Here is a 12,897-nt window from a genome sequence, read left to right on the forward strand (position 1 = left end):
AGTGGAACAGATTTTGTCTAAGTCACTACGTGTAATAATTTGTTGCAGCACCAATTGGAAACAATTACAGTTATTATAATCTCTTTGAGAAATAGAGGACACTGCCCAGCACAAGCTAGGTAATGAGGATACATAAGAGGAAACACATGATCCTTCATGAAACCAAAGCTAAGGGAAACGCGGGCATATCGTAGGTGATTGCACTACACTGTGATTAAGTGCTTGATAGAAATGAGAAGTTTTCCTAATTAGATTTGAAGAGATGCTGGAAGGGTGTAGGCATTGGGGAGTATGTCTCATGCACCTGGAATTGTCGGATGCATGACTTGGGGAAGAAAAAGGACGAGAAGTTAAAAAGGATGAGAAGTTAGGATAAATGGAGAGACTTAAAGGAGTTTGCGTTACACAGGATTTAGGCTCAGTGAGTCAGGAAGTGAGGAGATTAAGCCAGAGGTAGGAGCACTGTACTACAGGTATGGTGTTCACACGCTTGTACCAGATCCTGTCTTTTCCTATCCTGTCCTACCCTTCACTATATTAGTCATCTACTATGGTATACTGTTTCAGACCATGCCATCCCAGCAGCTGTAGAATGGTGTCAAAAGCCAGCATATTTAATGTCTTGAATCTGAACAAGTTCATTAGGTCGGACAGCTGGCCATTTGTATTATCTTAGGTAAGTGAGGTACCTTCGGAAAGCCTGTTTTTCTTGAATTGGTAAAAGAGGGATGAAAAACTAGTCCTTAGCTAAGAGGATGCTTTGAGGATTACATGAGTTAATACAGGATTTGGCACATACTGATACGTAAACGTTAGCATAATAATAGTAATTCTTTTTTTTTTAATTTTTTTTTCAACATTTATTTATTTTTGGGACAGAGAGAGACAGAACATGAACGGGGGAGGGGCAGAGAGAGAAAGAGGGAGACACAAAATCCGAAGCAGGCTCTGGGCTCTGAGCCGTCAGCCCAGAGCCCGACGCGGGGCTCGAACTCACGGACAGAGAGATCGTGACCTGGCTGAAGTCGGACGCTTAACCGACTGCACCACCCAGGCGCCCCAATAAAAGTAATTCTTAAGGCGCCTGGGTTGCTCCGTCAGTTAAGTGTCCGACTTTGGCTCAGATCAGATCTCATGGTGTATGAGTTAGAGCCCCTACATCAGGCTCTGTGCTGGCACCTCAGAGCCTGGAGCGTACTTCAGATCCTGTGTCTCCTTTTCTCTCTGCACCTATCCCTGCTCATGCTCTCAAAACTAAATAAGCATTAAAAAAAATAGTACTGATAGTAATTCTTATGTTACTGTAACTTCTATCACAGCTATTATGAGTGCCAACTCAGGAAACACGTTGAAAATCATGTTAAAGAGTTTGAGCTCTATCTTCAGAGGAGGAGGGAACCAAGGAGGATTTTCTCCAGTAGGGAAATGATCCAAATTGCATTTTAGAACAACCACTGTGCAAATAACATGGAGGAAACATGCACACTTTCCTACTCACCTCCCGAATATCACTCAAATGACGGTGAATGAATAAAAGGATAAAAATCCTCACAAAGAACACAGGAAAGGAGATAACGCCAGAGGAGAGGTCCACAACCTTCTTGGAAAATGTTAAGACCAGTGGGTAAATAGGAACTGATTGAGCAAGGCAAAGGAGGAGACAAGAAGTAAGCCTCTTTGTGACACAGCCTTTGAAAGGCTCAGAAAGGGGCGCCTGGGTGGCGCAGTTGGTTAAGCGTCCGACTTCAGCCAGGTCACGATCTCGCCGTCCGTGAGTTCGAGCCCCGCGTCGGGCTCTGGGCTGATGGCTCAGAGCCTGGAGCCTGTTTCTGATTCTGTGTCTCCCTCTCTCTCTGCCCCTCCCCCGTTCATGCTCTGTCTCTCTCTGTCCCAAAAATAAATAAATGTTGAAAAAAAAATTAAAAAAAAAGAAAGGCTCAGAAAATTGAGGAATCATTTTCCTACAACTCCAGGTGTTTGGGGAGAAGCTGAAGTGAGAACAGAGAATATCTGGTTCTTTTAGCCGCTATTGTCGTTCCATTCCTACTGTAGCAAGCAATGAGAAGTTGAATCTTTAGCAAAACTGATCTTGAGGGATTCTGGAACAATGGAAACCAGCCGTAGCACAGCTAGGAGGGAAGTGCTATTTTTTGAATAATTTTGAATAAATTGTGTGCATATGGAAAAGTGAGAGCCCCCATTGGCCCGGTAGACCCCCAGAATTCTAGCAGCCAAGCTAATTCTGTTCCGGCATGTGATGGAGTGTTCCTCTCTGGGGAATATGTCTATGTTAAAAAAAAATATTATATATATATATATATATATATATATATATATGTATATATATAATCAATATTATATAATTATATATTATATATGTTATTCTATATATATTATATAATATAATCAAATATATATATATATATATATATATATATATATATATATATATGATCAATGTGTGCTTCAAAGAAGCTGTTGATTCCCCAGGCTACTTTACTGTGGGGTAGCACATGAATGCCTCATAACCAATTACTTCCTATCGTCCTCCCTTTCTTTTTTCTCCTTAAAACTTCCCACACTTCACAATATTCATTGTATAGTTATATTCTCCCTGCATTGTTTTGTTCACTGCTGTGTCCCCAATACCTAGAATATTGCAGGTTTCTTCCTTTCTATCTCTATCTTTGTCTCTGTCTCCCTACGCCCCATATATATAAATCGTATGTAATAGTATATAATTGTTTTTGGTAAGTAAATATTGAACAATTAGCTCTCTACCTTCCCCTGCTTTATTGCCTTTGCATTCAAGGAAAGAGATCGACCGAAACAAATAGAAAAATAGAACTCAGAAATGGAGGCGATGCACTGAGCAGAAGAAAACTACAAATGTACAAAAATTACAAAATTAGGAAAAATAAAAGAATGCATGTATATCACAAGAACAGGGCTATTAAACATAAAAAAGCACTTCAAGAAAAAACACTTGAAAACTATAAAAGCAAAATTTTATTTAAATAGTGAAAACCGTGAATGATAGTATTGAAAATGTAGCTTGGATATTAGATATGATGAAGTAATGGGAGCATCCATGACACTTTCAGATAACTTTATACTCAATGATGACATATTGAACACTTTCCATTTAGACTACTAACAAGGAAACAACGTCCACTCTCACTACCTTTAATCAGTATGCTACAGGTCCTCTTCTGTGGAGGAAGGTAAGAAAAATAAATAAAAGGCATGAAGTTCAGGTAAGAAGATGTTAAGTTATCTCAGGATGCAGATAATATGAGTGGTTATTTAGAAAATCCTCAGTAACTCACAAGAAAACTAGCAAGTGGAACTAAATGGTTTTAGAAAAATCCTATGGAACAAGATGAATCTTCAAAGAAGTTGTATTTTTGTAGTAGCTAAAACTTGTAGAAACTAGATTTTTAAAGAATCCTTTTTCTAGTATTGCCTAAAATACAAAATAGGAATAAATATAACTAAAGGCAACAAAAGAGGTAAGAAAAATAATTTGGGGACTTTCCAGAATTCAGATTTAGAAATCTGATCTAGCTCTTTTTTTTTTTTTCCTCCTTTTCACCTATTAATTTGGATTCTCATGCAGCTCCACGGGTTCACATAAAATACACACACTGTGCCCTGTTCCTTAAAATCATAAGGTTGCCTCTACATCACATTTCTTATAGTTAGAAGACTGTTCCACCAGATATCCACATGCTCACTCCCTCATTTAATTTGTATCTCTTTCACATATCATACCTTCAGTGGTTGCTTCTTTGTTCACCCCACCTAAGAAATCTCTGCTGAAGCTTTCTACTTTTTTTAGAGATATTTTTATCCTCAGGACATTTACCTTCTACCACCGCCACTAGAATGTAGTTCCGTGAAGGCAGTGACTTCATCTCTGTCACCTCACATACACTGAAGGAGCATTCTTAACCTAGTTAAGTGAATTAATTTTATCAACAAAGAAGGGAGGCTATCTCCTGGGCAGGTAATCAACACTGTCTGACAAAGTGATTATAATACTCAGTCATAAGGGCAAATTTCACTTTTCTCTATCTAAAGATCAATGAAAGGATCTTCCATAAGATTTTTACATTTAGTTTTAAGAATATACTAAGATAAAAATTGATATTGAGCAGTAAAGCACATTGATTTTGTAATATATCCACAGTATATTAGAAATACATGACTAAAGCATTTTACTAACTGGAATACAAAAGTAAAAAATTACCCAAAATATAGACTGGATAAGTCAGAGATTGAAGATATTTTTAGAAGTAATTAAGAGACAGAAGAGGCAGAATCAACAGTCACCATGCCTGACATATTGCAAATAAACCATGATTCAAAAAACAATATTCTTGGTAACTTTATTTCCCTCCTCCATGTTCAATTCCTTAACATATATTAGGACTCCAAAATGCAGCAAATATTTGCACAGTAGGCATAAAAATATGCATAAAATAAATTGACCTACATGTAAATTATAGCTTTCTTGTTTCTTTGAATTTGTTTTGTTTATTTTTATTTCAATAAGAGAGAGGACATGAGAACATGTTCCTGAAGATAATTACTGAATATGTTTCTAAAAATGATGAAAATTATGAATTCTCATATGAAAAAGCACCAAAATTCTGAGAATAGTTAAAAAAGGAATAACTTATCTAGCAGATCAAAATGAAAATATAGAATTCTGATGTAGAAGAAAAATATAGTAAAAACAGCAAGAAAGAAAATTTATATTTATATTTATATTTATTTTTATTTTTATATTTATATTTATAATCAACAATTGTTAGATATACACCTGATTTCTAATTGGCCATAATGAAAGTCATAAAACAATGGGCTAACATTTTTCAAACTATTATAGGAAAATGTATGTTTTGGTTTAGGATTCTATAGACGAGAGCCATATTTTTAACATGCTAAAAGTTAATGTCACCAAAGTTGACATTGTTTTAATTAATAACATTGCTTTCCTATGATTGATGTTGTCCTTTGGACACAATATTTCTCCTCTCAAAATGTGCATATGTCACATTTATTATCACAACTGTTATCAAAGCAAATCATAGCTTTCAAATTCTTTTAACATTGGACACTGAGCTTCCTGATACAAATTATGATTCAGTAATACCTCTTTCTTCTGTCTTCTATTTTATTTATTACTATGGTCAGTATATGAAAAGGAGTCTTCTTTATATCTCCCATATTCAAAATAAGGAAAGTTTGATGCATTCTTTTGCCTCAGAGTTCCCCCAGAACTGCATGTAATATAGCATTGAGTTGTACTGTCATTTGAAACACAGACAAACACTTAGCCTGAAGGTTTAAAACAAGAAAACAGGATTGGGGTTAATTGGTAATGGAGTCACCCATTTGATAAACATGTCAAGGTAAGAAGCAATAATAGTTCAGAAAAACAACTGTAACCATGATTTTTCCTTACTTTCAGAATTATGCAGTCCTTTTTCACTGGATATTCAGTCAGCATAAAGCAATATGTCATATACTAGGCCTACAAATATAAGGATATATTCCAACTGGAGGATCGAAGTTCTAAAAGCGATGATGAGAGTCTGAAAATGGTTTTATGACAGCCACCTACAGCCTCATGCCAATGGGTCTGGGGTTCTTTTATGTCATAACATACTGAGAAATCTCGCACCATTGTCTCTCATCCTTTGGACCACACCAGATCCCACATGTTGCCATAGTTGATATCTTGCAGAAATGACCAATTAAAATGGAAATACAATGTGTAACACTAGCTGCAAATTCCCCAAGTCATGGACATCTTTTGCAAAGAGCAAAGAATCCATTTTTTTCCTAGCTGTTACCTTAAGCCCAAGGTACCTGTACTCATGAATTAATTCAGCAATGGTGAAAATATCCTTATTTTTTCAAATTCTGAAAACTGGAAAGCAAGCTAATCAGTTGTATTCAGACTATAACAACTCATAATCTCTCATTTATCTTGATGATTGGATTAAGGGACTGGAATCAAGGCTGAATGATGTTTAATTTCAAAATTCAATCAGAAACCAAGAACAACACTTTCTTTCCAAAAATCAGGTCATAGAAAAAAATGTGCATATGGAACATGCTTTTCATGGACTATCCTTTTTTTTTTTTTTTAATTTTTTTTTCAACATTTATTTATTTTTGGGAAGGAGAGAGACAGAGCATGAACGGGGGAGGGGCAGAGAGAGAGGGAGACACAGAATCAGAAACAGGCTCCAGGCTCTGAGCCATCAGCCCAGGGCCCGACGCGGGGCTCGAACTCCCGGACCGCGAGATCGTGATCTGGCTGAAGTCGGACGCTTAACCGACTGCACCACCCAGGCGCCCCTCATGGACTATCCTTTAGATGAAAGGCCATTGGGTTGGAGTCTGTGTGCATATGTGTGTGTGGGTTATACATTATAAACTCTGAGTACAATCCTCAGATCTTTTTGATTGGTTCTATTTTTCTTTAATTAAGGGTGTAATTTAATCAAATTATCTTTCTTGAAGAAGTGGAGTGCTCGGCAAGGCAACCAAATTCTGTTGGTCTGAGTGCTGTAGAACATTTTGTCTAAAACATTAATTTGCTTTACTTTCTTGCCAATGAACCTTGCTTTAAAGGAATGTATCATTCTTGGTAACTGTAGTCCCCATGCTAAAATATGCCATTATTTATGTATAGTAGGTTTGAAAAATAATATAAACACCATGTATTAAATGGTACAAAAACGTAAAAATATACATGAAATAGGTCAACCTATATGTCAGTGATAGTTATCCCTTTTGTTTTCTTATGCTGCTTTTGTTAACTTTTCTCTTGTGGGTTTTTTTAGTAAGGTAGTCATTATAAGTGTTTTGTTTTTTCCTCCTCAAATTGTAGTTGGCAAATTCTATATGTGGATAATTGAAAAATGACCACATTTATGTAAAAATGTCTCCCTTTTTTTAAAGATGGAAGCTGACTGGCTTTGTCTGCCTTGTCACCCAAATGGGGTGTGTTTTATCAGATCATATTTGATCTTCAAAATGTCAAAAAACAAAGCTAGCATTAAACTTATGGTTACATATTTCCTCTTAACTCCACTGTATTTACTTACATTGATACTTACCGTATTTAGTATGCTCAGTGTATAAAAGTTTAAGGTTCTGTATTTTTTCCACTTAGCATGAGCTATAAAAACATACCTGTCTTTAGCTTTTAAAGGTTTCATCACATTATCACTGCTATTATTCACTTGTGTTTGGTGCTATTTACACTCCCTTCATATCATGTTTGTCTTTATGATAAAGAGTTAGCAAAAACTGAATTGTATTATAAGTGGAGATGGAATAAATTCGAGAGTAAATTATCTACAATTAGTATTGAAAGTATTGGATTTATATCATAAAAGTGGGCATATTGTAACTGCAACTTTCCTATTTTGATAAGGAAATAAGATAAAGCCTGCTTATCACAATGTGACTTTCACAGCTGTTGTTTCTCTATGCCATGGTTATGCAATGATTTTCTTCTTCTCCTTACAACATTACTTTGGGTGGAGGGATCAGCCATGAAGATTGAAATGACAAACTGATTGATGACGATCAAGACAGAATAGAATCTCACTTGCTCTCTCATGGCTTCAAATGGCCACTTCTTTACTAATATTGGCCCAAATTTAGTCATGTCCAAAAAATTAGCAAATAGGATTTGAAGCTACAGGAGGGAGAGGAAAGATGAATAAAGAATGATCCATGTTTGTTCTGGGACCTTTGGGACACTAACTACTTTAGCAAGTTTATCCATGCTCAATCACCATGACATAGGGCAAGGGGTGGATTCCCCACACCAGGTGGCACCTCAAATTCAAATTCAGAAATGGCGCTGAGGAGCAGAACAACTTGTGAAGTCTGTTCAGCAACTAATAGTCAGATACAATGTGTAATAGGTGAGGATAGCTTTTCTATCCCTGGAACCTTGGGGACAGTTACGGGGAAAAAAAGAAAAGAATGTTCGCTCTCAGTTTAATTTTGCTAATGTTCCACTTGAGCTTCCCTTGCCAAATACATTCTAATAAATGTACTGTATTCATGTGAATTGACTCTACCCTAAGACCAAAGCTATTTATTATGTCAGTAATTATTTTCAAGGTTTTTAATAAATGATATCAAGCAGTCTTCACAAAGAAGGTAGAAATCACATTTATTGTGATGCTAAGAATGTACAAACATTTTTAAATGAATTTTATTTTTGAATTTTTTTAATTTGAATATAGGTGATGCACAGTGTTGCATTAGTTTCAGGTGTACAACATAGTGATTCGGCAGGTGTATTCATGTGCAGTTACCATCCATCACCAGACAATGCGATTACAACGCCACGGACCGTATTGCCCAGACTGTGTCCTTTATTCCTTATTCGTTCCATAGCCAGCGGGTCTGTGTTTCCCACTCCCTTTCAACCACTTTGCCCATTCCTTCACCCCTTCCCCCTGGCAACCATCAGTTCGTTCTCTGTATTTACAGGTCTGATTCTGCAAAGATTTCTGAAATACAAGTTTTACTATGTGCTCTTCTTTAATTGCCTTATTTTTTTCTAGAATGAAAAAACCTTTTTTTATAAATGTGAAATTGGAGTCTTTTTAATGATACATTTTAAATGGGCAACTTATTAAACATTATTTTCATGTAATACCAAAACCTTTATTTAGTAATTTAGCTATTGGTCTCATAGATCCATTGAAAAGAACTTTAATAATTGGTATTTGCCTAGTTGTGAGTACAGGGTTTTTTATTTTATCACCAAATATATAGACAATTATGAGATTAAATTACAAAATTTAATTTATATGGTTTATTTTAAATTTTTTTATGTTTCTTTTTGAGAAAGAGAGACAGACTGTGATTGGGGGATGGAGAGAGAGAGAGAGAGGGAGACACAGAATCCGAAGCAGGCTCCAGGCTCTCAGCTGTCGGCACAGAGGCCAATGCAGGGCTTGAACTCACAAACTGTGAGATCACGACCTGAGCTGAAGTTGGACACTTAACCAATTGAGCCACCCAGGCACCCCTAATTTACATGGTTCATTAAAAAAATCTTGTTAATATAATTCCTGTCTTATATTTTATATTAGCAAAATAAACAAGAATCATATGCCAATTAAAGAACCTAAAATACAACCTATATCTTAATCCTAAACACACATGCACAGAGTTAAGCACACAGAAAAAGAGGAAAGAAAACCAATTTGTAAACTCTTCATACGAAGATTAGCACTATTAACACATTTAAATCATACAGTCAGATGACTGGACTATATATTTAATCTATATGTACATGTATATATGAAAAAGATGATACAATCCTTAAATATGGATAGTGGTACATTTTCCTTTAATTACTTTTACTTGTAAACTTGCTAAAATGCAGCTATGAGACATTTTAAAAAATAAAGTCTCAAAAACAATGAATAGCCCATTTTCAGAAATTCTGCTCGTTCTTTCAAGTTTCTATTGTTTTCCAAGGAAAGATTATCCAGCAGATTGAATAACAGGGTGGAGGAGCCGCTATGAGGTCAGGTGACAGGGCGGATATGCAGACCAAGCAGGATGCTCCTGAAATCTACTGAAACTTGGCCACAGCAGGCTCTTCATTAGCAAAGGGGTTTTCCAGAGGCTGCTTTAGTAAGCTCGTAGCTTCTTTTTCATTGCCCTTCAATTAATCCAAATTGCACCACTGAAAGTTCAAACCTATAGAGAAATTTTATGATGAAGACTTACAAAGTCGTCTTCAAATGGTTAGGAGCGGAGAAACATGCAGGTACCATAGACTTTAATTGAAATGTAACAGGTAAACTAAAAAATAGTTTTTCATTGACATTTTTATTTGTGATTATGCCCCAAGATATGTAGAGAGTTACCTGGGATTTGGCTATTCATATTTTAACTGCTGCAGCCTCTTACATATGAAATTTCTGGGGCGCCTGTGTGGCTCAGTAGGCTAAGCATCCAACTCTTGATTTTGGCTCAGGTCATGATCCCAGGGTTGGGGGGATCTAGCCCTGCATGGGGTTCTCTTTCTCTCTCTCTCTCTCTCTTTCTTTCTTCTCCTGCCCTGCTCTTTCCCAGTTGCTGTGCATGTTCTTTCTTTCTCAAGTGAAATAAAAATGAAATTCCTGACAATCTTCTGAAATGTATGTTATGGAGGGATAAGACATTTGTTTATATAAAGGGGTAGGAAATATTAAAACCACATCAGGGCAATAAATATGAGCCTATCAACATAGTTACTTGATTTTCCATTAATTTACCTCTCCAAAGTTTTGTGTATTGTACTGTTTTGTAATCATTTTTAAAAGATTGCTTTCTCAGTTGGTTATGGACAGGTACCTTCACTGATGAAAAATCCGAGTTAAGTAATCATTTAAGACAGCAGCTGCACGGGGGGCAGGACGCGGCAGCACATATTTTCCAAATTAGTTGTCTCAGGAAAATGTGGAGAACAACGCATGAGTTAAATTATATCCTTTGGACGATCACATCTATATACCAATCTCATAAACTCATAAAAATGTCCTATGTTTTGTCTTGCTAAGGTGTGTTAAATTATATTTTAATCCTAATTAGGTGTGCTAGATAGGCATTTAGAGGAAAAGTTGTATTCCTATCAGCATTCTTATTTTATATGTTCCTGAAAATCTGAGCATTTAATAATGTTGCAAAAATTGGGTATGTGGGAAAAGACACAGAATATTTGATTTTGTTTTTAATTAGAACGTGTGTATATTTTAATCATGTTTGTATATTTTAACCATGCTATATTATCTTCAGATACTTAATCATGCCATAAAATGACACCTCCAGTGGAAAGAAGTCACAGAAAATTTCCCAATATTCCTCTTTGCTCTCAAGGATTATGAGGCCATTGGAACATGCATATTTGCATTTCACAATTCTAGTTTCATAAACTATTATAAACTACTATCACACATGATATAAAACATTACGCAATTCATCCTGCCTTTCTAGAAAGAGAGTTCTCTTTTGATTCCATCATCAGAAAAGCAGTCTGGGATATCTAGGGTGAATGGGGAACCAGAGTTTCAATTTGGGTTCAGGGTTTATTAACTTCTAACCCTTGGAGCAAGGAGCAGACAAAGGAAAATCCAAGAAAAATCCATCAGTATTTAAGCATGCAAGTACCACTGGAGGTCAAGGATGTGTATTTCAAATGCAATACAGAGGAACTCGGGAAAGATACTAAAGTTCGCTTCTCAAAATATAAGTCATGCAAGTAGAATGCTTCAAGGCCTTTTTAGTAAACCACCGTTTGATTTCTCATGAGAATTGGTTGCCAGAGAAGCAGCTCTTAATTAAGAATATAAATAATAACATCCCTCAGGAGGGCCGTGGAAATCGTCGTCAGTGTCAGAATATTAATGTTTTACTTTTTTTTCTCTCTCTCATACTGGCCCTTACGTCTTAATTCCTATGTTGTCAGTTAAATTACTAATGAAACTTTCTGTGCTTTCTGGATCTGGTGGTGATCAAAATTAAACCACTTCCTGAATCATCAGCACCTGTGACTCCATTAAAGTATGGAGACTCTTTGACTCTAAAATTCTCAGATTTACTTCAAAATAGAAAACATCTTTGAAAACTTTTTAAAAGTTTTTTAAGTGTTTATTATTTATTTTTGAGAGAGAGAGAAACAGTGTGTGTGGGGAAGGAGCAGATAAAGAGGGAGACACAGAATCCCAAGAAGGCTCCAGGCTCTGAGCTGTCAGCACAGAGATTGACGCAGGGCTGGAACTCATGAACTGTGAGATCATGACCTGAGCCGAAGTTGGACGCTCAACGACTGAACTACCCAGGTGCCCCCAAAACGTTTTTTTTTTTTTAAACACTGAGTCGTATTGGCCGTCCCTAGTGGAGACTTTAACCGCTACCCTTGTACAGGTTTGCATTGCATCCTCCCACTTCCCTCCTCTGCATCGTGATACAAATGGATGGAAAACGAGACACTTGCCTGGACCAGGAGATCTTGGCCCAGCTTTGACTGGTCCTTCAGGCAGCCGCAGGGGTAGCTACAATTCTCGCATCTGATGGGCGGATTGAGACTACCCCTATCGCCTGTCAAAAGGTTTGTGGTTCAAGTTATGATAGAACAAAAAACTAAAACAAAAACTGACCAGGATTTATATGAAGCAGTGGACCTGTGTATATTCATTTGCTGAGGCTACCATAACAAACTACCACTGACTGACTTGCTTAAGTAACAAAACTTTATTTTCTTACAGTTTTGGAGTTAGGAAGCCCAAGATTTAGGTGTCAGTAGGTTCCTTCTGAAGCCTTCCTCCATGGCCAGTTGACAGCTGCCTTCTTCCCCCTGTGTGTTCTGTGGCCTTCCCTCTGTACCTTTCACTCTGTGTCCTAATTTCCTCATCTTCTAAAGACACCACTTAATTGGACTAAAGCCCACCCTAACGACCTCATTTTAACTTCATCTCCTCGTTAAAGATTATGTCTCTATAGCCACATTCTGAGGTGCTGGCATATGAATTTTGGGGCACACAGTTCAGCCCATAGAGCTATGTTGGACCAGAGAATTCCGAACGAGTTAGCCTCATGGCGCAAGACATATTCTGAATGGCCTCTGCCATTCTCTGAACCATTCTCGTTGCTGCCAAAGAAGGGCTAAATAAAACAGAAAACAAAACACACAGAATGGAAGAAGGAATCAGCAGGATGGACATATTCCTGAAAGCCCTAGAATGTGTGAGACCTGATGCAGAGAAGCAGTTGAAGAGAAGCTCAGCATCCTGTGCTCTTCTAGTGAGAGCACCTGCAGAATGTTTCCGGACATGCAGAGTGAATGTCAGTTGACAA

This window comes from Felis catus, chromosome D3 (genome assembly GCF_018350175.1).
Source record: "Felis catus isolate Fca126 chromosome D3, F.catus_Fca126_mat1.0, whole genome shotgun sequence".
Taxonomy (NCBI): Eukaryota; Metazoa; Chordata; class Mammalia; order Carnivora; family Felidae; genus Felis; species Felis catus.